This window comes from Coregonus clupeaformis, chromosome 19 (assembly GCF_020615455.1).
Source record: "Coregonus clupeaformis isolate EN_2021a chromosome 19, ASM2061545v1, whole genome shotgun sequence".
In the NCBI taxonomy this organism is placed as follows: domain Eukaryota; kingdom Metazoa; phylum Chordata; class Actinopteri; order Salmoniformes; family Salmonidae; genus Coregonus; species Coregonus clupeaformis.
In genome coordinates this window covers 29161597-29188699 of record NC_059210.1, presented here as the reverse complement: position 1 = coordinate 29188699, position 27103 = coordinate 29161597, and the positions used below count along the sequence as shown (strand labels likewise).

Genomic DNA, 27103 nt, shown 5'->3' with positions numbered 1-27103 from the left:
ACAAACGCACCCTTTACCCACCTCTTACCCCTTTAAGTTTACCAATAAACACTCCACATGCACCTTTGTGCTTTTACACACACACACACACACAGACGCGAGCACGCAAGCACACCTGGCACACACACACACACACAAAGCCCTCTCAGTGGTAGACAAATTGTCTTTGAAACTGAGCTCTTCTGCTAACAGAGCGAGACAAAGCCTTGGGAAATGGCTTTGTAATCAACCTCCACTCACACCTCCACCACAAGAGAAATGACACCTCTCCTCTCTCTCTATCTCCCTATTCCTCGCTCCCAACCAAGCACGTATTAAACTCACACAACAAAATACTGCATTTAAAACGCATGCACCTGACATGACCGGAGATACAGTACTGTACAGTGCACACCCACACACACATTACCACAGACAGATTGCATGCATATGGAAAGAGATAGCAAGAAACAAAACAGACACACACACACACACACACACACACACACAAACACTTCCTGGTTATCAATCCTCCATCACCACCAGGCATCACACAACAATACATACACACACGCAGAGAAGCTCATCGCTTGGAAAGAGGCAAAAACAAGATGATTATCCTGCTGCTTTGGGTGCACAGATAGTCGCTTGATCCAGTAATACATTGTTCAATGGTTTGCATTGACGGCAAGCCTATTTGTTGATAGAATCTATTCAGTTGCAGCTTAAATGATAAAGCTTATAAAAGTTTTTAACCACCCGTTTTCTGCAACACCGTTTTGTTTTTGAGGGATTGGAGCCTAGAAAGGAAGTCATTCTTCCACCTGATTTAGACATGTAAATTATGTATGATATGTCTATCTATATCTACATGAGAGTGTGGCCAGCTCCACAGTTTTAGTCCCCTGAATAGAGGCTTCCACTGCTGCATGCAAAGTGTAACCAAACATCTGTCCTACAGAGAGCCTCATATGGCTGTCCTATAATCACCCTCCACCATAGACCTCTCAGGAACACTGGTTCCCTGGCCCTCTTCTCTCTGCTCAGGTCCAACTAGCCCATCAAGCATCAGGTCTCCGGACAAAGACCCATATCCTGCCCTCTCCTCCCTTCTCCCAGTCCAGTCCAGACTAAATCAGATTTCAGAGCCCAGCGAGCTAAGAGTTGGCCATCTCTTTCACCATCTTTAAAAAAAAATCTCTCTCTCTCTCTCTCTCTCTCTCTCTCTCTCTCTCTCTCTCTCTCTCTCTCTCTCTCTCTCTCTCTCTCTCTCTCTCTCTCTCTCTCTCTCTCTCTCTCTCTCTCTCTCTCTCTCTCTCTCTCTCTCTCTCTCTCTCTCTCTCTCACACACACACACACATACACACACACACGCATGCACACACACACACAGAGGAGATGTGCAGTAAATCCCTCCAGTTGGCCCGTCCAGGGGCTGTGAGTAGGAGTGTGTGTGCAGTGAGGAGGAATGAGGAGTGTGGGTTCCAGTGGAGAGGCCAGTGGTGCTGCTGAATAATTAGAGCTGTTGACTGCGTCCCGCTGACTGGTGACTGGCCAGCCTTCCCTGTCTGCCCTGTCTGTACTGTCTACCCTTGCCTGACAACTCACACTGAATTCTTCCACTGCTCTATCGATCGCTACATACTTCAGTCTGAATCTGCCATCATTGAAGTCGTTTGTGGTGACGAGTGGCTTGTACAAATCAAAGTCATCAAAACTTTGGTTTACCCATATATGTTCTGGCTCTGGACCAACCCATAGGTTTCTGGGACCAATCAGAGGGTTCGAAAGCATTCGTGGGCGTGGTGTTTGGCCGGAGCAATGAGTCTGGGTAACCAGGCAATGTCTACCCTGCTCTGCCCCGTCTTGCCCTGCCCTCTGGCCTGTACATTTAGAAAAAAAGGTGCTATCTAGAACCTTAAAGGGTTCTTCGGTTGTTCCAAGTACAACCCTTTCCAGAGAGGGTTCTACATGGAACCCAAAATAGTTATTCTACCTGCAAACCAAAATGGGTTCTCCTATGGGGACAGCCGAAGAACCGTTTTGGAACCCTTTTTTCTAAGAATGTACTTCCCTGTCTGCCCTGGTCTGACCTGGTCTGCCTTGCCCTGGTCTGCCCTGCTCTGATCTTCCCTGCTCTGGTCTGCCCTGGTCTGGTCTGGTCTGCCCTGCCCGGCCATGCTCTGCCCGGCCATGCTCTGCCCTCCCCTGTCTCCCCTGCCTACCCTGCTCTGCCCTGTCTGTCCTATCTGTCTGTCTCCTCCAGCTGGGGACGGCCCTGTCTTACTGTCTGTCTTCTCCAGCTGGATCACACAGACAGGACAGAGACAGGGCTCTGCCACATCAAAGTCTCAGCCACTGATGCTAATCAGATACAGTATGTATCGGAATGACGCTATGAGAGGGGGAGCTCTTGTATAAATACAGCATAAAAACACTCCAATCCTATTACTCTCAACAAAATCATATGCCATTATTTATTATTTAGTCCCCGTGCATAAGCATCAGAGGCACTCAAACACACACTTAGTAGTGGTAATGCATAACAGATGCTTTCTCCTTCCACGCTCCTGTTTTAGACATACAGTAAGTGACACCCACACATACTGTAATATTATTGTAAACAGTGGTGATGCACAAAATGTTCCCTCGCTAGCTTTCTAGTCTAGGCTCTATAGTGAGTGCCTAGCATTAAGAGCAGCCCTGTGAGGCCAGGTTATGGTACTGGATTACGCCAGCTCCATGGTAACCCAAAATGAGGCAGCACAACGTGTACAAACACAGGGATCCTCCATTTGCCTTCTCTTAAGGTCATTAGAGGGACATTAAAAATACATTATGCAAATAACAAAAATATCTTTCCCATACATGTTTATCAGCAACATTGCAAATTGTGACAGGAAATTGTCCCAATAATCACATCCACATCTCTCTCTCTTCCTCCTCTCCCTCTCTCTCTCGCTCACTACAAACACACATATGCCCGCACACAAGCATACGCACTCACACACAAGTGAGAAAAGATTGGAGCCAGAAATGGCCTGTACTTTCTGCTTGCACTGTAAAATCTCCAATAGCAAGTTGATTTGCCCACATTATTTCTGCTTGAGTGGCAGAATTTCTCTCCGGTGCTGTAAGGCAAATCCTGGCCTGACCCTACTCTACCGAGAACTGAGTCTGAGCCCATTTCAGCTTTCATCTGACGGTTAGAGCCTCCCTGGGGACACCTTATAGGACTCAGATCTTCCAGGACACAGGACAGCGCAGTCAGGGGAGTGCTTTTCCTACATCACAGGAAGATGCAGTCTATTCTAGGATAATGACGGTGCCACCCTGAGAGAGGACGTTAAGACAACCCAGCAGCACTCTTTAGGAGAAATCTGCTCACCCACACAGTTCAAATAGCTATCTCTGCATGAGGTTGAGACCCCTTTAGGATTGACTATTACACTGCCATTGCATCAGATGCATATGGGTTATGCATACAGTATGCCTGTGTGTGTGTGTGTGTGTGTGTGTGTGTGTGTGTGTGTGTGTGTGTGTGTGTGTGTGTGTGTGTGTGTGTGTGTGTGTGTGTGTGTGTGTGTGTGTGTGTGTGTGTGTGTGTGTGTGTGAGAGTGAGAGTGAGAGAAAGAGAGAGAGAGAGAGAGAGAGAGAGAGAGAGAGAGAGAGAGAGAGAGAGAGAGAGAGAGAGAGAGAGAGAGAGAGAGAGAGACAGGTAGGCAGGCAGGCAGGCAGGCAGGCAGGCAGACAGACAGACAGACAGACAGACAGACAGACAGACAGACAGACAGACAGACAGACAGACAGACAGACAGAGACAGACAGACAGACAGACAGAGAGAGAGAGAGAGAGAGAGAGAGAGAGAGAGAGAGAGAGAGAGAGAGAGAGAGAGAGAGAGAATGAGAGATCTGATTGGAGAGAGCGAGAGAGAGAACGAGAGATCTGATTGGTACCATTGTTTTTAACACAATGTCCCTTGTTACTGACAGTAACTATTTCTGAGAAAGATTGTACTAAGTGGTTTATTCTAAATCCTTATCGTAAGTGCACTGGATAAGACCATTTGCTAAGTTAAGGACTGAAAGTGCACTGTAGAGAAAATAAAATATGTTTATTTTCAAAACTGGTTGAATTACTATTTTTACCCTGTAGCCACCTGTAACTTACCACAGGTCAGATAAATTACACAGTAAACGAGAATCATTGCCAACCAAATTAATTATAATTTTTTATAATTTAGTCCAGGCCATTTTTTATTTTGAAGTAAAAAATCTCAATTTCAATTTCATTATTTTTTCTTTATTGGTCCTGTGTAGTTGTAAATCAAACAAATACATGTGTAAATACCAAACGTTTTTAGAAGAAATAGTGAATCATGCAGCAAGGGTGCCAATATATTTGACCACACTTGTAAATACAGTACAGTATGTGTGTATGCTGTAAATTAGTAAGTGTATAACTACAGTATGGATGTGTATCTAACATCTGTTCCAGTGCAGCATGGCACCCTTTTTCATTAGTGTTTCCTGTGACAGGAGTGATGTTGTAAATGTCCCCAGCAGCTGGAGAGAAACGCTGACTCCTACTGTACATCACATCCCATCAGACAGACCCCACTGCTCTCTGCTCTGCGCGCCTCCTAATCCGGCCCCTGTGCTAGATGGGTAGAGCTAGGAGACAGTAATCAGTGCAACACCAACCCCCTGGCCCGCTCAGGGAGCCATGCACGGGTCCACATCTACAAGCCACAGATCTGCTAAGTCTCCAGTAGAAATGCTGAAATAGGCACTAACTCATTTATCTTTTTCCCCTTACGCTTTTTTACGCTGTCATCCAAGTAGATTTCCAGAGGTGTGCTGCATATTGATGCCCCCCTCTGTGCCTCTCCATCTCAGGCTGGGGTGCTGGAGCCCGGGGGCTGTTTGCTGCTGGAGCAGGTGGAAGAAGTGGGGAAGGGAGAATGCTACAGGCTTCCTCACTGATGGCTCATATGGGGTGAGATGCTGCTACATAATCAGCCATTTTAAATAACAAGGAAGGACTGCGATGATCAAGATTGGATTAGCAACGGTCATCAAAATTGTTAAAAGGTTTTTAAAACAATTCTAATAAGGGCAACAGTTGGACAATGGATGAAACCATTTTTAAAATCCATCTGATATTGACTGAATTATAGCACATAAAATATTTTAATAATGTTCAGGGATTTTGATAGGAATTCAGGTTTTACATTTATTGTAAAATGTCACTTTTATTTTCTTAGAATGCACTCATATATACATTTTCTAATGGTATCATGTATTTTATTTGTATTTTGTGTTAAAATCTAAAAAATGATATGTGTTTACTTTGCATAAATACACTGGGTGTAATTGCATATATGAATACATTGACATAAAGGGTGGAACAGGGCTGCAACCACCAAAAACTTGCTCTGTCTAGGCCTACCTACACTCACTGCACTGTCTAGACTGCCTCATTAATTACTGTTGTTGTCACATTTTTACATTTACGTTTTAGTCATTTAGCAGACGCTCTTATCGATTTACAGTTAGTGAGTGCATACATTATTTATTATTTTTTTCATACTGGCCCCCCGTGGGAATCGAACCCACAACCCTGGCATTGCAAACGCCATGCTCTACCAACTGAGCTACATCCCTGCCGGCCATTCCCTCCCCTAGACGACGCTGGGCCAATTGTGCGCCGCCCCATGGGTCTCCCGGTCACGGCCAGCTACGACAGAACCTGGAGCACGTTCTGTTGCATAATTCAACAAGTGTGTCAATAGCAGAATACCCTCGGATTAAAAATCAACACGCTTGGCTCTAGATTGCACCTATCTATACATACTTTAAATGTTTTGCGATATCAGACATCATTTCACTATAACCTGAGTGTTCATTTTCGGAAGTTGCTTTCATTTCAGTGCATCTAATATTTAAAAATGTCAATTGTATTAAATTATTACTTTTTTCAATTCCACAAAAAATATATACCCATCAAAATTAAGTTATCTTTCTTCTCTTTCTTGTGATGTAAGTGTTGAGGTGATGCGTTAAATCCTGACGAAGCTATAGCATTATAGATGCAACAGAAAGACAATGTATTCCATTGAGCACATTTCAGCCATTATCGGGGTGTGTTTGACAGGACAAATGTTCCAGTGGTCGTAACATTAACGGAAAAAAAATGTCTGGCACAAGCAGGACTATGAAAGAGTCGCAGGAGTAAATTGAAAGCAATCAATCCAGCGAGATTTAAGTGACAAGTGGATTTTGCACCCCTCAAACACAGGAAATAGATGACTGAAAAAGACAGATCGTCAGGTGGGCAGGGCATGCGCGTTGCTAATTGGATTTGACACAGGCAAACACACCCACACACGTGCACACACGTACACACATAAGCACACACACGTACACACACACAAAACCTGTCTGGCAGTGATGCAAAGTGCAAATGTCCCTCACCTTGACTATCCTGAGTGCACTGTTACTTAGACAAGTGCATACTTCTGAGGTGTGACGTTTTGGCAGCACACTTCAAAGCCACTAATCATGCTCCTTCTCTCCACTTCCAGACAGCAGTGATCAGTGACTTACTGGCTAAAAGAACCAGAGGGCAGGAAGCCAATGATAATACTCCCCTCTATCAGTGAGCTACCGTATGTGAAAAATACATTTGCGGGCAGCCATTAGTACATTTGAAATTCCCCAGAAGTTCAGGGCCTGTTTTTGGCCTCGGCAGTCTGTAGACTTCATCAGAATTCAGAACTCACTGAGCAGGAATGAGGGAAGAAGAGATAACAGTGTAGAGGACTGTGAATAAAGGAATAATTACAGAGAGCCGGGCCGCACTCTCTTCTTTCTTTCTTTGTCTTTTTCCTCCACTACCTTGTTCACGCTCTCTTCATTTCATTCTGACTGTCTGCTACTCTGCTGACAATGAGTCTAATAACCTCTGATGTCTAAGCAGGACTGTGAAAAAACATGCCTACTTGTCAGTTGATAAAAGGTTGAAAAGAGAGAGATCTCTGTTGGCGTTGGTCTAGTCTGCCCCTGAGAGAACCGCAGCTATAATCAGAAAACTTAGTCATCAAGACATCCACTCAGGGCCTGATAGGAAAATTACAGCCACATGAGCCCCCATTCTGCCCAGCCTAACACGGCTCTGCTCTGGCCCACAGGAGAAATTGCCTTTGTCACACCTGGTCATATTTCTATTCCATATCAGGGCAATAGCAGGGCTGTAGTAAGGAAATAAATGCGACGGGCCGAGTGGGGAAAATAAACACAATGTGGCCATCACTCAGCTGTCAGACACACTGCGTAAAATGGCCTGTTTCCGAGTGTGTACAAGTCAGAATATCTTTAATGATAAGAAGTAGAAGCTCAGTATTGAGAAGTCTGAATAAAAACAGAGCTTGACCAGTCTTGATTAGTCGGCTCTGGAAGGTCATGGAACTTTACACATGCTAATAAGCCCTATCAAAAAACATAAATCAACATATGTTGATTCGGATGTTTCTGGAACCAATTTACATGAGCCATGACATGAGAAATGCGTGTGTTTTGATGTGCTGGACCAACAAGCACATCACAAGAGAACAACTGTGTTACTATGCCTGGTGTTAGCTCTGCATCTGGTTGAATGCATGGTAGGCCCCTGTCTGTCAGTGGCGAAGCACTTTGCAAGTACACATGAGCGAAAACTTCTACTTTGATCAGTGCTTATAACCTCTCCAAGCATGTCTACCATATCATGTTTTTCTGTCAGCTGTACAATAGTGAGATCCTTGATTGGATACATTCATGTGAAGATCATTCCTATCTTCACTTGCTATGACAAACACCTGTTAAGGGGGTAGGCAAATAATGTCTGAGCTCACTGCAAATTCAACACTGGTACTTGGTACCATCAGGACCTACATGTATGTCATCTCTCTCATGACCGCCTGCTAACAAGTTTCTAATTTCATCAAAGTCAGTTGGCCAGACCATGCTCTTAACCTCTTGGGCAGTTAAAACTTTTCTCATTAACTAAACTGAGATGCTGTGATTGTTGGTCTTCTGTTTACCTATGAAACCATTTGCTCGTTCAAATGGAAAGCACCAGAAACCATATACTGGACCATAGTCCAGGCTCTGTCGTAGCCGGCCTTGACCGGGAGACCCATGGGGCGGCGCACAATTGGCCCAGCGTCGTCCAGGGTAGGGGAGGGAATGGCCGGCAGGGATGTAGCTCAGTTGGTAGAGCATGGCGTTTGCAACGCCAGGGTTGTGGGTTTGATTCCCACGGGGGGCCAGTCTGAAAAATAATGTATGCACTCACTAACTGTAAGTCGCTCTGGATAAGAGCGTCTGCTAAATGACTTAAATGTAAATAGTCCAAAACGCATTTCTTCAAGTGGCTATGGAGGTGCATATTTGGTGTGCAATACTGTTTTCCATAAAACCTTGCAAAGCTCTCACAGAACTGTGGCAATGAGCCTCTCCAACTTGCTCCATTGTGATAGATGTCTTACATAAGATGGTACAGGCTTTGACAAAATCGGCATCCTCCACAAGTCCCTTAAGAGCGAATAAGGAGTAAACACATACTCCAAATGTTCTATTATTGTGCACTGAAATGAGAAAACCCTGATGAGATTTTAGCGGGTAGTTGGCCTATGTCTGCAGGTGCTTTCAGTGCATTAACTTTAAGCTGAATATTTCTTAGTATTCCATCATCCAGCAAACCAATATTATTTTCTGCCCCCTGTAAAAGATTATGCATAGGGTCCACTACAGCCATGTCTATGGGCATGAAATATGGCAATTTAAATAGCTCAGAGAATCTGGCCCCAAGTTAGTCTCTATAGTTTTCCTCTCTGCCTTGGTCTTCGCCTGTGTCCAGTGGTGGAAAAAGTACCCAATTGTCATACTTGAGTAAAAGTATAGATACCTTAATAGAAAGTTACTCAAGTAAAAGTGAAAGTCAGCCAGTAAAATACTACTTGAGTAAAAGTCTAAAAGTATTTGGTTTTAAATATACTTAAGTATCAAAAGTGAATGTAATTGCTAAAATATACTTAAGTATCAAAAGTAAAAGTATAAATCACTTAAAAATCATTATATTAAGCAAAGCAGACGGCAACATCTTCTTATTTTGAAAATGTACGGATAGCCAGGGGCACACTCCAACATTATTTACGAAAGATGCATTTGTGTTTAGTCCGCCAGGGGCAGTAGGGATGACCACGTGTTCTCTTGATAAGTGCGTGAATTTGACTATTTTCGTGTCCTGCTAAGCATTCAAAATGTAACGAGTACTTTTGGTTTCAGGGAAAATGTATGGAGTAAAAAGTACAATATTTTCTTTAGGAATGTAGTGAAGTAAAAGTAAAAGTTGTCAAAAATATAAATAGTAAAGTAAAGTACAGATACCCCAAAAAACTACTTCAGGAGTACTTTAAAGTATTTTTACTTAAGTACTTTACACCACTGCCTGTGTCCACATACTCTCTTGCATTTTGTGAACTTCATTCTTACGCTGCTGTACATGGTTGTCCGTCCAGTGCATGATGGAGTAATCTGCCTTTTCACCTTTTCCATGGAAATGTCTGTAGGCATTTGTTGCAACCTGTGTGAGCTTGACCTGGATCTGTGTTGATGAACAGATAAAAAGATGGTGGTGAAATCCCAAGTAGGCTTCATGAAAGTTAAAAACATCACACTAACAAAAAACTTTTCTAATAAAAGTTTATATTAGAATGACATTGAAAATAAAAAGGGGCCTGAAAGGCCCGGCAATAAAGTAGCCAACTTTATAAATTGTTATGATATATTATCGATGCACACTAGTTAGGCTACTGGGGGACAAGATTATGAATGCTTTTACAGAGGAGACACAAATTACTCTGTAATAATAAACACACGTACCATGTTCACCCTGCCAAAATAATTATTGCTGCAATGGCAATTCCTTGGGAAAGGTGGCTTTGTCATGCCGTTCAACTGTCCACTGATGAGTGAATTTATCATAGAACTTAGCATTATCATATAACTTAGCATTATGTTATCTTTCCCAAAAGTCTGTGGCAGTGGCCACACTCTTTCATGGGCCAAGTCTTGGGTTTGAGATCATCTGCCTTGCGCTTTGACATGATAGCGACACTAAATCTATTTTTACAGACAATAAATAATATTTGAGGCAGAGATATTCTATGTAGAATTACCGATAAAGGCTTTGAGCGAAGTCTTGTGGATCTGTGCACCTAGAGCCAAAAAATGGTAGATAAATGAAGATGTGTTACTCAGGCCATTTACCATTGAAAAAATGGTCACAGTTCCGGTCAACTTAAAGGGTGGCTCTCCCATAGACATCAATGCGATAGCAGCTTGGTCTGGTCTACTTGTATATGAAGCAGAACAAAATATATAAACCAGCAGACTTAGACTTTGACCAACAGTAGGTTGATATACTTTTTCATTTAAAATAAATAAATATGGAAGCAGATAATGCGGGTGATGTTTATTATAGCCTTGCAGTCCACCTTTTTGGTATTTTGTACCATGGTCTTCAAGCTATAGAAGATGGCAAAACATTTAATAATAATAATAATTGATTGGAGTTACAGTGAGGGAAAAAAGTATTTGGGTCATTGTCATGCTGGAATACCCATCCACGACCCATTTTCAATGCCCTGGCTGAGGGAAGGAGGTTCTCACCCAAGATTTGACAGTACATGGCCACGTCCATAATCCCTTTGATGCGGTGAAGTTGTCCTGTCCCCTTAGCAGAAAAACACCCCCAAAGCACAACGTTTCCACCTCCATGTTTGACATTTTAGTCATTTAGCAGACGCTCTTATCCAGTGTGACTTACAGGAGCAATTAGGGTTAAGTGCCTTGCTCAAGGGCACATCAACAGATTTTTCACCTAGTCGGCTCAGGGTTTAGAACCAGCGACCTTTCGGTTACTGGCACAACGCTCTTAACCACTAAGCTACCTTGACGGTGGGGATGGTGTTCTTGGGGTCATAGGCAGCATTTCTCCTCCTCCAAACACGGCGAGTTGAGTTGATGCCAAAGAGCTCCATTTTGGTCTCATCTGACCACAACACTTTCACCCAGTTCTCCACTTTATTGGCAAACTTCAGACGGGCCTGTATATGTGCTTTCTTGAGCAGGGGGACCTTGCAGGCACTGCAGGATTTCAGTCCTTCACGGCGTAGTGTGTTACCAATTGTTTTCTTGGTGACTATGGTCCCAGCTGCCTTGAGATCATTGACAAGATCCTCCCATGTAGTTCTGGGCTGATTCCTCACCGTTCTCATGATCATTGCAACTCCACGAGGTGAGATCTTGCATGGAGCCCCAGGCCAAGGGAGATAGACAGTTATTTTGTGTTTCTTCCATTTGCGAATAATCGCACCAAATGTTGTCACCTTCTCACCAAGCTGCTTGGCGATGGTCTTGTAGCCCATTCCAGCCTTGTGTAGGTCTACAATCTTGTCACTGACATCCTTGTAGAGCTCTTTGGTCTTGGCCATGGTGGAGAGTTTGGAATCTGACTGACTGATTGCTTCTGTGGACAGGTGTCTTTTATACAGGTAACAAACTGAGATTAGGAGCACTCCCTTTAAGAGTGTGCTCTTAATCTCAGCTCATTACCTGTATAAAAGACACCTGGGATTTTAAAATGCAAATCAATTTATAACATTTTTGACATGCATTTTTCTGGATTTTTTTGTTGTTATTCTGTCTCTCACTGTTCACATAAACCTACCATTAAAATGATAGACTGATCATTTCTTTGTCAGTGGGCAAACGTACAAAATCAGCAGGGGATCAAATACTTTTTTCCCTCACTGTACATGGCACTTTTCTAGACACCCAAAGCTCTTTATAGTGTAAGGGGAAACTCACCACTAGTTCTGAGCGATTAACCGAAATGTTGGTTATTATTCGGGTTTTAAACAACTAATTGACCGACATTGGTTCAATTATTTGAATTCCATTTAGTTTATTTTATTTTTCTTTGAGCTCAATGCGCAGTTTCTCTAGAGATAAATCAGATAAAGCCCGAACTGTGCGATGTAGTAGGGGGTTGTAGTTTCCAACAGGCCAATGTTCTATATAGAATTCTACATTCTACAATTAACTGCAATGATCATAATGTAATATACACAACAGCTGAAATATTTTATTAAAGTAATGTGAATAAATTATGGTTAATAAGTGATAAGCAGTAATGGGCAGTCATTACCATCATGGGTCTATTGTTTTATTCTGTGTTCTTACAGCAGTCAACCAACATAATGCATAGTGCACTTAATGTACAAAAAAATGATCTAAACTGAAATCGAAAGCTGTGATTATTTTTTTAGAATCGAACCGAAACCGAACAGACCTCAAAACCACTAAGCGCTCAGCAGTACTCAACACCCTAACCCCACTTACATACTCTTGCAAAAAGTGGCATGGGATCTTTAGTGACCACAGAGTTGGGACAACTGTTTAAAGGGTAGGAAGCATGAGTTTTTACTAAACAATGTAACAACACAGTATGGTCAAATACTTAATAACTTAGCTGTAGTCATGATCTGGTTACCTATAAGTACAAACATAGTTATGTTTTTAGGTTATTATATATTTATTAACTTATTTACAGATAACTTCTAAACTACCCACAATGCACTATTTCTCAACGTCATATGGAAGATCTACTCTGTTCTACCGAGTTTGTACGCTAGCTCGGTAGCTAGCTCAAGCTGGTTAACTTTAGCCACACCTCATGCTATTCACATACTTTGTTGCTGTGTTATCTAGTGGGAACCCATTAGCACGGCAGACTTTGGAGCCTTTTTGCCGTGTTCTCAAAACAAAAGTGAAAATTATACCTGCTTGATATAATTGTGTAATACCTTGTCTGTTCTCCTTTTTGTTTTGTCAACTTTTCTGCATGTGCTCTGTGAGGTAGGCTACGGGAGTTTTGTAACTTTTTCCACCTTGGCTTACAGCGTTTCCCAAACTCGGTCCTCGGGACCCTAAGGGGCGCACGGTTCGTTTTTTGATCTAAAACTACACAGCTGATTCAAATTATCAAAGCTTGAGGACTAGTTGATTATTTGAATCAGCTGTGTAGTGCTGGGGCAAAAACCAAAACGTGCACCCCTTGGGGTCCCGAGGACCGAGTTGGGGAAACCCTGTCCAATAGGACTGATTCCAAAATCTGATAGGATTGTTCTATTGGATTCTTGTATTTGAATCCTATAGGATCCTACAAGATAAAATCCTATAGGATAGAATCCCATAGGAGTCCAATAGGACTGGTTCCAAAATCTGATAGGATTTTTCTATTGGATTCTTGTATTGGAATCCTATTGGATCCTATAAGATTCAACCCTACTCAGCACCCCTACTTCCCGTGGCTATGCGCACAGTGAAGGATAAAACAGTTAGAATAATAATGTTAGAAAACCGGAGATTCTCTGCACAGCCACAGGTGGCGAGCTGAACTTGGGAGTTAGGCTAATTAACTCTTTAGAACCTATTGCAGCCATCGACTGCCTTTCTTTAAATTACTATAGCGGCTGCGAACGGCCTTGTTGTTCTAACAATAATATCTGTGTCATTATCGCAAAACTAACTTGCTAACAACCTGCTGTCGTAATCGCATGGCTGTTGTCATCAACCAGAAACCAGAAACAGGTTATGCTGTCATTTGACTTTTCAAAAAAATTAATAACGTAATTACTCAAAATGACGGTGCCGAAGTGGACACAACTTTTCACAGTGAAAGAGGCTGTATCTATGTTGTTTGGTGATACAGATTCGAACACGTCCTTGTACTTTGAAAAGCGATAATGCTGAGGTCAGTGAAATAAGTAAAAAGCAGATATACACTACCGGTCAAAAGTTTAAGAACACCTACTCATTCTACATTGTAGAATAATAGTGAAGATATCAAAACTATGAAATAACACATATGGAATGATGTAGTAACCAAAAAAGTGTTAAACAAATGAGAAAATATGTTATATTTGAGATTCTTCAAATAGACACCCTTTGCCTTGATGACAGCTTTGCACACTCTTGGCATTCTCTCAACCAGCTTCACCTGGAATGCTCAGCAATCTTGAAGGAGTTCCCACATATGCTGAGCACTTATTGGCTGCTTTTCCTTCACTCTGCGGTCCGACTCATCCCAAACCATCTCAATTTCGTTGAGATCGGGGGATTGTGGAGGCCAGATCATCTGATGCAGCACTCCATTAGTCTCCTTCTTGGTAAAATAGCCCTTACACAGCCTGGAGGTGTGTTGGGTCATTGTCCTGTTGAAAAACTAATGAGAGTCCCACTAAGACCAAACCAGATGGGATGGCGTATCGCTGCAGAATGCTGTGGTAGCCACGATGGTTAAGTGTGCCTTTAATTCTAAATAAATCACAAACAGTGTCACCAGAAAAGCACCCCCACACCATAACACCTCCTCCTCCATGCTTTACGGTGGGAAATACACATGCGGAGATCATCCGTTGACCCACATCGCGTCGCACAATGACATGCCGGTTGGAACCAAAAATCTCAAATTTTGCTCCAGACCAAAGGACAAAGTTCCATTGCTCGTGTTTCTTGGCCCAAGCAAGTCTCTTCTTCTTATTGGTGTCCTTTAGTAGTGGTTTCTTTGCAGCAATTCGACCATGAAGGCCTGATTCACACAGTCTCCTCTGAACAGTTGATGTTGAGATGTGTCTGTTACTTGAACTCTGTGAAGAATTTATTTGGGCTGCAATTTCTGAGGCTGGTAACTCTAATGAACGTATCCTCTGCAGCAGAGGTAACTCTGGGTCTTCCATTCCTGTGGCGGTCCTCATGAGAGCCAGTTTCATCATAGCGCTTGATGGTTTTTGCGGCTGCACTTGAAAGAACGTTCAAAGTAATGATGGACTGTTGTTTCTCTTTGCTTATTTGAGCTGTTCTTTACATAATATGGACTTGGTCTTTTACCAAATAGGACTATCTTCTGTATACCTGCCCTACCTTGTTACAACACAACTGATTGGCTCAAACGTATTAAGAAAGAAAGAAATTCCACAAATACATTTTTAAGAAGGCACACCTGTTAATTGAAATGCATTCCAGGTGACTACCTCATGAAGCTGGTTGAAAGAATGCCAAGAGTGTGCAAAGCTGTCATCAAGGCAAAGGGTGGCTATTTGAAGAATCTCAAATATAAAATATATTTTGATTTGTTTAACACTTTTCTGGTTACTACATGATTCCATATGTGTTATTTCAATGTTTTGATGTCTTCACTATTATTCTACAATGTAGAAAATAGTAAAAATAAAGAAAAACCTTTGAATGATTAGGTGTTCTAAAACTTTTGACCGGTAGTATATGTTTGATGTTGTCGATGTTTGATACTGTGAAACTTGTGGAATAGCTCTCAGATTAGCAAGTACTGTCATGACGTTGTCCCCAGAGTGACCGTACGTACATATCCCAACCAGAAGCCATGGATTACAGGCAACATCCGCACCGAGCTAAAGGCTAGACCTGCCATTTTCAAGGAGCGGGACACTAATCCGGACACTTATAAGAAATCCCGCTATGCCCTCAGACGAACCATCAAACAGGCAAAGCGTCAATACAGGACTAAGACTGAATCCTACTACACCGGCTCTGACGCTCGTCGGATGTGGCAGGACTTGCAAACTATTATGAACTACAAAGGGAAACCCAGCCACGAGCTGCCCATTGACACAAGCCTACCAGATGAGCTAAATGCCTTTTATGCTCGCTTCGAAGCAAGCAACACTGAAGGAAGCATGAGACACCAGCTGTTCCGGATGACTGTGTGATCACGCTCTCTGTAACCGATGTGAGAAAGACCTTTAAACAGGTCAACATTCAGAAGGCCGCGGGGCCAGACGGATTACCAGGGTGTGTACTCAGAGTATGCGCAGACCAACTACAAGTTTCTTCACTGACATTTTCAACATCTCCCTGACCGAGTCTGTAATACCTACATGTTTCAAACAGGCCACCCTAGTCCTTGTGCCCAAGACTGCAAAGGTAACCTGCCTAAATGACTACCGCTCCGTTGCACTCACGTCAGTAGCCATAAGGTGCTTTGAAAGGCTGGTCATGGCTCACATCAACATCATCATCCCAGAAATCCTAGACCCACTACAATTTGCATACCGCCTCAACAGATCCACAGATGATGCAATCACAATCGCGCTCCACACTGCCCTTTCCCACCTGGACAAAAGGAACACCTACAGTGGGGAAAAAAAGTATTTAGTCAGCCACCAATTGTGCATGTTCTCCCACTTAAAAAGATGAGAGAGGCCTGTAATTTTCATCATAGGTACACGTCAACTATGACAGACAAAATGAGAAAAAGAAATCCAGAAAATCACATTGTAGGATTTTAAATGAATTTATTTGCAAATTATGGTGGAAAATAAGTATTTGGTCAATAACAAAAGTTTCTCAATACTTTGTTATATACCCTTTGTTGGCAATGACACAGGTCAAACGTTTTCTGTAAGTCTTCACAAGGTTTTTCACACACTGTTGCTGGTATTTTGGCCCATTCCTCCATGCAGATCTCCTCTAGAGCAGTGATGTTTTGGGGCTGTCGCTGGGCAACACAGACTTTCAACTCCCTCCAAAGATTTTCTATGGGGTTGAGATCTGGAGACTGGCTAGACCACTCCAGGACCTTGAAATGCTTCTTACGAAGCCACTTCTTCGTTGCCCGGGCGGTGTGTTTGGGATCATTGTCATGCTGAAAGACCCAGCCACGTTTCATCTTCAATGCCCTTGCTGATGGAAGGAGGTTTTCACTCAAAATCTCACGATACATGGCCCCATTCATTCTTTCCTTTACACGGATCAGTCGTCCTGGTCCCTTTGCAGAAAAACAGCCCCAAAGCATGATGTTTCCACCCCCATGCTTCACAGTAGGTATGGTGTTCTTTGGATGCAACTCAGCATTCTTTGTCCTCCAAACACGACGAGTTGAGTTTTTACCAAAAAAGTTCTATTTTGGTTTCATCTGACCATATGACATTCTCCCAATCCTCTTCTGGATCATCCAAATGCACTCTAGCAAACTTCAGACGGGCCTGGACATGTACTGGCTTAAGCAGGGGGACACGTCTGGCACTGCAGGATTTGAGTCCCTGGCGGCGAAGTTTGTTACTGATGGTAGGCTTTGTTACTTTGGTCCCAGCTCTCTGCAGGTCATTCACTAGGTCCCCCCATGTGGTTCTGGGATTTTTGCTCACCGTTCTTGTGATCATTTTGACCCCACGGGGTGAGATCTTGCGTGGAGCCCCAGATCGAGGGAGATTATCATTGGTCTTGTATGTCTTCCATTTCCTAATAATTGCTCCCACAGTTGATTTCTTCAAACCAAGCTGCTTACCTATTGCAGATTCAGTCTTCCCAGCCTGGTGCAGGTCTACAATTTTGTTTCTGGTGTCCTTTGACAGCTCTTTGGTCTTGGCCATAGTGGAGTTTGGAGTGTGACTGTTTGAGGTTTGGACAGGTGTCTTTTATACTGATAACAAGTTCAAACAGGTGCCATTAATGCAGGCAACGAGTGGAGGACAGAGGAGCCTCTTAAAGAAGAAGTTACAGGTCTGTGAGAGCCAGAAATCTTGCTTATTTGTAGGTGACCAAATACTTATTTTCCACCATAATATGCAAATAAATTCATTAAAAATCCTACAATGTGATTTTCTGAAAAAAAAATTCTCATTTTGTCTGTCATAGTTCACGTGTACCTATGATGAAAATTACAGGCCTCTCTCCTCTTTTTAAGTGGGAGAACTTGCACAATTGGTGGCTGACTAAATACTTTTTTTCCCCACTGTATGTGAAAATGCGGTTCATTGACTACAGCTCAGTGTTCAACACCATAGTGCCCACAAAGCTCATCACTAAGCTAAGGACCCTGGGACTAAACAACTCCCTCTGCAACTGGATCCTGGACTTCCTGACGGGCCGCCCCCAGGTGGTAAGGGTAGGCATCAACACATTTGCCACGCTGATCCTCAACACCGGGGCCCCTCAGGGGTGCGTGCTTAGTCCCCTCCTGTACTCCCTGTTCACCCACAACTGCGTGGCCAAGCACGACTCCAACAAGATCATTAAGTTTGCTGACGACACAACAGTGGTAGGCATGATCACCGACAATGATGAAACAGACTATAGGGAGGAGGTCAGAGACCTGGCAGTGTGGTGCCAGGACAACAGCCTCTCCCTCAATGTGAGCAAGACAAAGGAGATCGTGCACTACAGGAAAAGGAGGGCCGAACAGGCCCCCATTAACTTCGATGGGGCTGTAGTGGAGCGGGTCGAGAGTTTCAAGATCCTTGGTGTCCACATCACCAACAAATTTTCATGGTCCAAACACACCAAGACAGTCGTGAAGAGGACACAACAACACCTTTCCCCTTCAGGAGATTTGGCATGGGTCCCCAGATCCTCAAACAGTTATGCAGCTGCACCATCGAGAGCATCCTGACCGGTTGCATCACCGCCTGGTATGGCAACTGCTCTGCATTTGACCGTAAGGCTCTACAGAGGGTAGTGCGTATGGCCCAATACATCACTGGGGCCAAGCTTCCTGCCATCCAGGACCTATATACTAGGAGGTGTCAGAGGAAGGCCCAAAAATTTGTGAAAGACTCCATTCACCCAAGTCATAGACTGTTCTCTCTGCTAACGCACGGCAAGCGGTACCAAAGCGCCAAGGCTAGGTCCAAAAGGCTCCTTAACAGCTTCTACCCCCAATCTATAAGACTGCTGAACAATTCATCAAATGGCCACCCAGACTATTTACATTGACCCAAACCCAAGCCTTAGTTTTTACAATGCTGCTACTCACTGTTTATTATCTATGCATAGTCACGTTACCCCTACCTACATGCACAAATTACCTCGACTAACCTGTACCCCCGCACATTAACTCGGTACCGGTACCCCCTCTATATAGCCTTGTTATTGTTATGTAATGTTACTTTTTATAAAATAAATCTCTCTTAAGTCTATTTATTGAACTGCATTGTTGGTTAAGGGCTTGTAAGTAAGCGTTTCACGGTAAGTTCTACACCTGTTGTATTCAGCGCATGTGATTTTTGTTGTTGTTGTTGTGTGAAACTTGAGCATGCAACTTGAGTCATTCCAAGACATTTAAATGTTTTCCCTTAAACCACTTGAGTGTTGCTTTAGCAGTATGCTTAGGGTCATTGTCCTGCTGGAAGGTGAACCTACATCCCAGTCTCAAATCTCTGAAAGACTGAAACAGGTTTCCCTCAAGAATTTCCCTATATTTAGCGGCATCCATCATTACTTCAATTCTGACCAGTTTCCCAGTACCTGCCGATGAAAAACATCCCCACAGCATGATGCTGCCACCACCATGCTTCACTGTGGGGATGGTGTTCTCGGGGTGATGAGAGGTGTTGGGTTTGCGCCAGACATAGCGTTTTCCTTGATGGCCAAAAAGCTCAATTTTAGTCGCATCTGACCAGAGTACCTTCTTCCATATGTTTGGGGAGTCTCCCACATGCCTTTTGGCGAACACCAAACGTGTTTGCTTATTTCAATAGCTTTTTTTCTGGCCACTCTTCCGTAAAGCCCAGCTCTGTGGAGTGTACGGCTTAAAGTGGTCCTATGGACAGATACTCCAATCTCCGCAGCTCCTTCAGGGTTATCTTTGGTCTCCTTGTTGCCTCTCTGATTAATGCCCTCCTTGCCTGGTCTGTGAGTTTTGGTGGGCGGCCCTCTCTTGGAAGGTTTGTTGTGGTGCCATATTCTTTCCATATTTTAATAATGGATTTAATGGTGCTCCGTGGGATGTTCAAAGTTTCAGATATTTTTTTATAACCCAACCCTCATCTGTACTTCTCCACAACTTTGTCCTTGACCTGTTTGGAGAGATCCTTGGTCTTCATGGTGCCGCTTGCTTGGTGGTGCCCCTTGCTTAGTGGTGTTGCAGACTCTGGGGCCTTTCAGAACAGGTGTATGTATACTGAGATCATGTGACAGATCATGTGACACTTAGATTGCACACAGGTGGACTTTATTTAACTAAATATGTGACTTCTGAAGGTAATTGGTTGCACCAGATCTTATTTAGGGGCTTCATAGCAACGGGGGAGAATACATATGCTCGCACCACTTTTCCGTTAATTATTTTGTATAATTATTTTAAACAAGTCATCTTTTTCATTTCACTTCACCAATTTGGACTATTTTGTGTATGTCCATCACATGAAATCCAAATAAAAATCAATTTAAATTACAGGTTGTAATGCAACAAAATAGGAAAAACGCCAACGGGGAAGAATACTTTTGCAAGGCACTGTAGTCAGCTAACTAGTTGGTTGTTTTGTCTTGTTTCTACCGATGTAATTCATATGGAAACGGCCAAACTGCTTGCTATAGCTAAATAGCTAGTTAGTCCGTCAGGCAAGAAAAGTTGTGTGTAGCGGTAAATTTGGGCTGCGCTCACGAAGCGTCAACCCCAGCTGTCACTTTCACTAGCTAGCCATACAGACAACCAGCTAACTAGCCACCTAAATGAAGGCTAGAGTAATTAGTGTTAATCTGTTGGGCTTAGGTTATGGTTTGTCATGTTTGCTAGGTGCAGATATTCATAGGCTATACATTGCCTCGTTTTCCTATTATTTGACAGCTTAGCTGTCGTGTTAGGGTAGATGCCTGCACAGTGGAGCTGGCAGAGGGAGAGGTGGAGGAAGAAGGAGGGGTGGAAGCAGAGGGAGAGGAGGAAGCAGATGGAGAGGAAGAGGAAGAGGGAGGGGAAGAGGGAGAGGGAGAGCACACCCGAGAGGGGAGCCTACGTTTCCATGGAGCGTGTCTGCCCCAAGTCCCACCATTTACCCTGGTACCACACAGCCTGGGCCTAAAGTGACAGTGGCAGGGGTTTTGGAGTTGTTTTTAAAAGTGGTAAGAACTTATATCTGTTCCAGAGTTTGTAATGGATTACAACAAGAAAATGGGCGTGGTTGACCATCTTGACCAACTGAGGAGCTATTACAATGTTGGACGCACAGACAGAAAATGATGGAAGTATGTGTTTTGGGGGATGCTCAACATGGTCATCATTAATGTGTACATTGTGTGGGGGACCCTGCAAAGGCCCCTTCCCAGAAACCACAGGCGCTGGTCCCTTAAGGCATTCAAAACGCAGCTTGTGCATTCACTTTGTGATATGACTACAGTGGCAGGAAGAGGGGAGCCAAGAGTGTGGAACCATGGCGTGTGGACAGAGTTGTAACTCATAATTTGAAAGCAGGTGGAGTTTGAAGGGCGCAAGAGAGGGTGTGTGGTGTGCATCCAGAGTGGACGCAGGGCAAAGAGTGGGAGATGTGTAGAAACCTCCTACGTGTTCTGTGCCACTTTGCAGGAGTTCCATGACATGTTGTAGGCTAAACGCAAACAGTGTGAAATAAGAATTTGTCCTACAAATCTTTTAGGGAAATTGTGTAAAATTCTCTCTGAACAGTTGTTGTGTTTTGTATCTTCTCTCTCTCTCTGTCTCTATTTAGTACTTGTGGCATTCACTGAATTGTTGTCAAAGTAGGCAAATATTTCTACATTTTGTGTCAGGCCTAGTCTGTACTAAATCTTATTGAGAGAGGTTATCTACATTTTGAAATATTCTCTGAATAGTTGTTTGCATTTTTACATTGTTACAGAAGTAAGAATTGTTGTAGGTCAAATAGCCTACTTTGTGTGGGTTTTGAAATACTTTCTGAATATTGTCCTCTGGTCACATTTTTGATAATTTGTAAAATATGTATATGTAAATAATATTTATAAGTATAATATATTATACTTGGTACTCGAAATTGCATTTTGGTTCGAGACGCGCGCGGACAGCAGTGGACGCATCAATTCAGGATTCAAGTGTAGGCTTAATGACAATCCCAGAATGCCATTACAATACACGTTTGGGTGTTTTGTAACAGATGTCTCTTTCCATTCATCAAATTGCAGGTGCACAGTGCACTGTTTTGATGCTGGAATTGGATGAACGTGCGCGGGTCGCCTATTGGAGCGCCTTTTTTAAGTGATTGTTTTACAATCAGATGAAAACATCATGACTGGTTGTGTTCATGCCACATTAAATGGTAATACATGTTCAAAGTTATCGGACAATTCTTTACTAGGCCTACTAGAGAAACAGCGATTACACCTAGGGGCTCTATTCAATCCGCATTAGGGAAGTTCAGCTTTACAGCGTGATTGAAATTTAAAGGCAATGTTCCCACTTTAGAGGAGACTCCATTCACGGTAAACGCTGCATATCTTACCTTGAAATGTATATCGAGGTATCTGTAACGCTGCAGCTTTACAGATTAAATTGAGCAGGGTTTCCCAAACTTGGTCCTGGGGTCCCCCCTGGGTGCACGCTTAGTTTTTTGCCCTAGCACTACACAGCTGATTAAAATAACCAACTCATCATCAACTTTTGATTGTTTGAATCAGCTGTGTAGTGCTAGGGCAAAAAACAAAATGTGCACCCAGGGGGGGCCCCAGGACCAAATTTGGAAAACCCTGGAATAGGCTTTCACCCCTGGATATCCGATGGGTTGGACAATACTTTTCTTGTCAATCATGTGATATGGGCGTTGGAGATGGGAGTGTGAGCAGGTGGGTCAGGGCAAGGATGATGTTGTGGATGTTGGTGTGCGTCTGTATGTTCTATTTTGTATGTGCACGTTTTATATTGTTAAAATAAATATATAATCAATAAAATCATTTTTTTTTACTATAGGATCCAATCAGATTACTTTTGATTTCCAATAGGAAAGAAAGTAGTCCAATTGGATTCCAATAGGATTCTGATAGAGGTGATACAAAATCCTATAGGATTGCGAGAATCATATAAGGTCCAAAAGGATTACTTTTGATTTCCAATCGGGAAAAAAGTAGTCCAATAGGATTCTGATAGAGGTGATACAAATTCCTATAGGATTGCAAGAATCATATAGGGTCCAATAGGATTTCCTTTGATTCCCAATAGTAAAAAAGCAGTCCAATAGAATTCAAAAAGCAGTCCAATAGAATTTCAATAGGATTCTGATATAGGTGACACAAAATCCTATAGGACTGCGAGAATCCTATAGGATCCAATATGATTCCATTTTATTTCCAATAGGAAAATAATTGTCCAATAGGATTCCAATAGGATTCCGATAGAGGTGACACAAAATCCTATAGGATTGTGAGAATCCTATAGCATTCTATTGGAAAAATCACTAATCCTACACGATTTTTTGACTAGGGTTAGTGCTAACGCGCTAGCTGACTGACATCTGGAATCTATCTATTTTGGATTTCGGTCCGGTGTGAATATCATGCATAAACTTAATTTCAAATTTTTTCTATGTCATGTTTCAGGAAGAACATTCCGCACAATACCCATGTACTGTCTGCTGGTCAGTCAGCTGAGATGAAGGTACACCACAGGAGGTTGGTGGCACCTTAATTGGGGAGGACTGCTCGTGGTAATGGCTGGAGTGGAATAAGTGGAATGGTATCCATTCCATTTACGCCGTTCCAGCCATTATTATGAGCCGTCCTCCCCTCAGCAGCCTCCACTGAGGTACACAGATGGAGAGTGGAGCATGGCAGAGTTTGAAGGTGAGTAGTCCCATAAAGACATGGACTGACTGTAACATAGTTCTACATCTTAAAATGTTCTCAAGGATTTTGATGCATACAGTATAACCATTTCTAATACACCATACTGACTCCTCAGACGCAGCTGCAAATCAGTATTGGACTGAAAGAGAGAGACAGGTTAGTTTATAAATGTAAACCAATCCATACATTTTAAATACAGTACTGAGTTTTGAAAAATTGAGACTTCTTCCACAGATTTTAGTGTGTGCTTTATTAGCTTTGAGATTCCTGTGTTCAAGACAGTTTGTTTATTGGGCAGAATAACGTATTGTCTGCTATAATTTCACAGGCTCTGGCCAGTCGGTCAAAATAACTCTCTGCTGAAGAGAAGTAGTGATTTGCAGGGGCAACTGAAGACATGATGTCAGAGGATGCATTTTCAATAACCTCCCCACCCTGGCTCTCCCCGGAGTTTGAGGACCAAATTGTGTCAGGAGACCGGAGAAGAAGGGCCAAGCGCTCTTATGAGGCGCTTGGCCCTTCGAAAACTGAAGCAACCGTCCACGTCCACCGCAGCCCTGCCCAGAACATCTGATTGTGCAATAGACCACAGACAATCACCTGTACTTTAGAGAGTATTTTCACTGACTTACACCTGCTACTCAAAATACTTTTTTCACCGACTCCCACTCACTCACCCACCGTTACATATACACACACAGAACATCACACTCTTCTTTTTACTACACTTTATTACTTGTATTTTTTTGTTGTTGAAATGTCTTGATATTGTGTCTTTTTTTAGATGTTTCATTTTAGAATTTGACTTTTGAACACCACTTGTTCTTCTTTTTTGACAAATAAAAACATGTTTATATAGAATTAGCACCCAGTAGAGTAGGGGGGTGGGGGGGCTGTGACAATAAAGGGAGAGGGCAGGGGTGCTGTAACAATGGTGAGGTGTAAGTGTCAAGATAACTACATGGCATGTCTCAGGCTGTGACAATGGCAGTCAGGATCTCTAGTCTCCACCGAGTGTTGTTAACACCCCCTTAGTTTCCCTTATCCAACCGCCGGTTGAGAAACCAGCTTTTGAGTGTTCAGAGATAAAACACCTAAGTTCTTCTGACTGGTATAGAAGTGGCTAGAGTCTTCAGAGTTGTAAGGATAACAAAGAGTCTGAAACCAAGTTATTTGGTGCAGTGACAGAGGGAGTCAGAGCATCCTGTTTGTCAGTACCGCCACCATGCAGCGCACCAGGCATCGTTTGGGTCTGCTATTCATTAAGGCCTCGTTAACACTCTGGCTGTCACTCCCCATCCATCCATCAATCAGGGTCTGATAGGAGGGGACCCCACTTACAAACCCACCCAAACTTCTCTCTCCAGTCCAGGACCAACCCTAATACACTGGGACTGGGAGGTAGACTAGACTACAGCACAGATACCACAGAGATAATAGAAACAAACAGTTGACACAGCACATTAGAGTCAGGGGAAGATGTGTCTTTGATACACAGTGAGACCGTGCTCACAGAGCAGTAAACTCACCTTAGTCAGTACCACTATCACTGCTGCAGTCACAGGCTAGGGGGGGAATCTGTTTGCTCTGATCTCACTCCTATTTGTCACTCCAAGTGACACGATCACAGCCTGGAATATCTGCTTTAAAGTTGGAGATCAAGCAGGCACTCTCCCTGTGTTTCAATAAACTCAGTAAGAAGGGTAGTATTTCCCTCTCTCCTGGTCTAATACTCTACAGTCATTTAGACAGGCCTCTCAGCTCAGGCTTCTCAGCTCAGTGGCACCTCCACCATCAGGTCCCCTAAGCAAATATGTACAAAGACACTGAGTAAACATTACAGTGACAGAGAGTTGACGACTGAACCACACTGTACACAGTGGTGTATCATTGGTAATCCCATGTGTTTAGGTATAGAGACTCCAAACAACAGTGTCATTTTGTTTATTTGTGTCCATGTCCATGATGACATAAAGTAGATATCAGTGATACGGGGTAAAGGCTGACTGTATCTCCTGGGGTTTTATATACTGTAGAAAAATAAAGATATGGGGGATGAAATAGGCTTTTTATTGCTGGTTTTCATGTCTCAATGGTACAGAGCACTGCTACAGACATAGTCTAGAGCAGTGTTTCCCAACTCCAGTCCTCCAGTACCTCCGACGGTACACATTTTTGTTGTAGCCCTGGACAAGCACACCTGATTCAACTTGTCAACTAATCATCAAGCCCTTGATGAGTTGAATCTTGTGAGTTTGTCAGCTGCAACAACAAAAATGTGTGCTGTTGGGGGTACTCGAGGACTGGAGTTGGGAAACACTATATGGCGCGCACACACGTACATGCTCAAACACACACGTGTACATGCACAAACACACACGCACACACAGACACAGACAAGTACACACACACCCATCTCTCCGTAAGGGTAATAGCAGCCGTTGTATTACATTTCCATAAATTATCATGCCTGAGCAACGCAACACATCAAATGAAATTTATGATAATAATAAAGCACAAAACGTAGCTCTTTGCATCAGTTGAAAATCATAACCCTGTAATTAACATGGAGAAAAGCAATTTATCTGCGCTTCAGTGAGGCCTTGCAGCGCAGTCTCTCTCTCTCTTCCTCTTGGCACGTTTGGGATTGTTTTAATTATCTAATGGAATCATGGGTTTGTGTCTTTAGCCTTCCCCCTCCACATATTTGGCACTCCATTACTTTGAATCTAAAATGAGAAACTAAAGTACACAACTGATTGGACTATAATCTGCCTCCACTCAACCCAGAAGAGAGAATCTATCAGAAACACAAAGAGAAGAGAGAGAGCGAGCGAGAGAGGGAGAGGGAGAGAAAGCTAGACAGAGCTGTTAGAAAGGATACACCTGATAGTAAGAGATATGATCCCAGAGTAACAATGTGACACTGTTCTTAAACAACAACATAAGTATGATGCTGGATAATACCAAGAGAACAGCAAAGCTTCTCCAGAACTGTCAACTACACTTGAAACCTTTTAGAAGTTGTGGCTGTCTCAAAAGTCAAAGCACTTATCCTGGTTTCTCCCTTCGGTTGATGCCACACAACCTCTTACAGGAGTAATGGATCTGCACCATGGTAAATCTGATTTGTAGGAAGCAGATATTTTGTGGTTTTTTAAAGGTCTCTATTCCAGGAACTCTTGGGTACGGTATGACCAGACTGTACGTTCCTCTAGGAACCAATCAGAGCACAGGTTCCATTAATTATAGCTGGCTGTAGCACTGTTGCATTATTAAACACAGCCAACCACCTGCTCATACCTCTCTCACTGTATCACTCTCTTTCCATCCCTCTCTCACTATACCACTCTCTCCTCATCCCTCTCTCTCATTACCTACCTCCACTTCACCCAAAATCTCTGTTTCTATTCCTCTCTCCATCCATCTCTAC

The 27103-nt window shown here is 43.0% G+C and overlaps 1 protein-coding gene across 3 annotated transcripts in view; it reads right to left on the bottom strand.

Annotated features, from left to right (window-relative positions):
* Positions 1-27103, bottom strand: part of LOC121531835 (cadherin-13) — a 576485-nt gene that overhangs the window by 63796 nt on the left and 485586 nt on the right. The window lies entirely within an intron of this gene.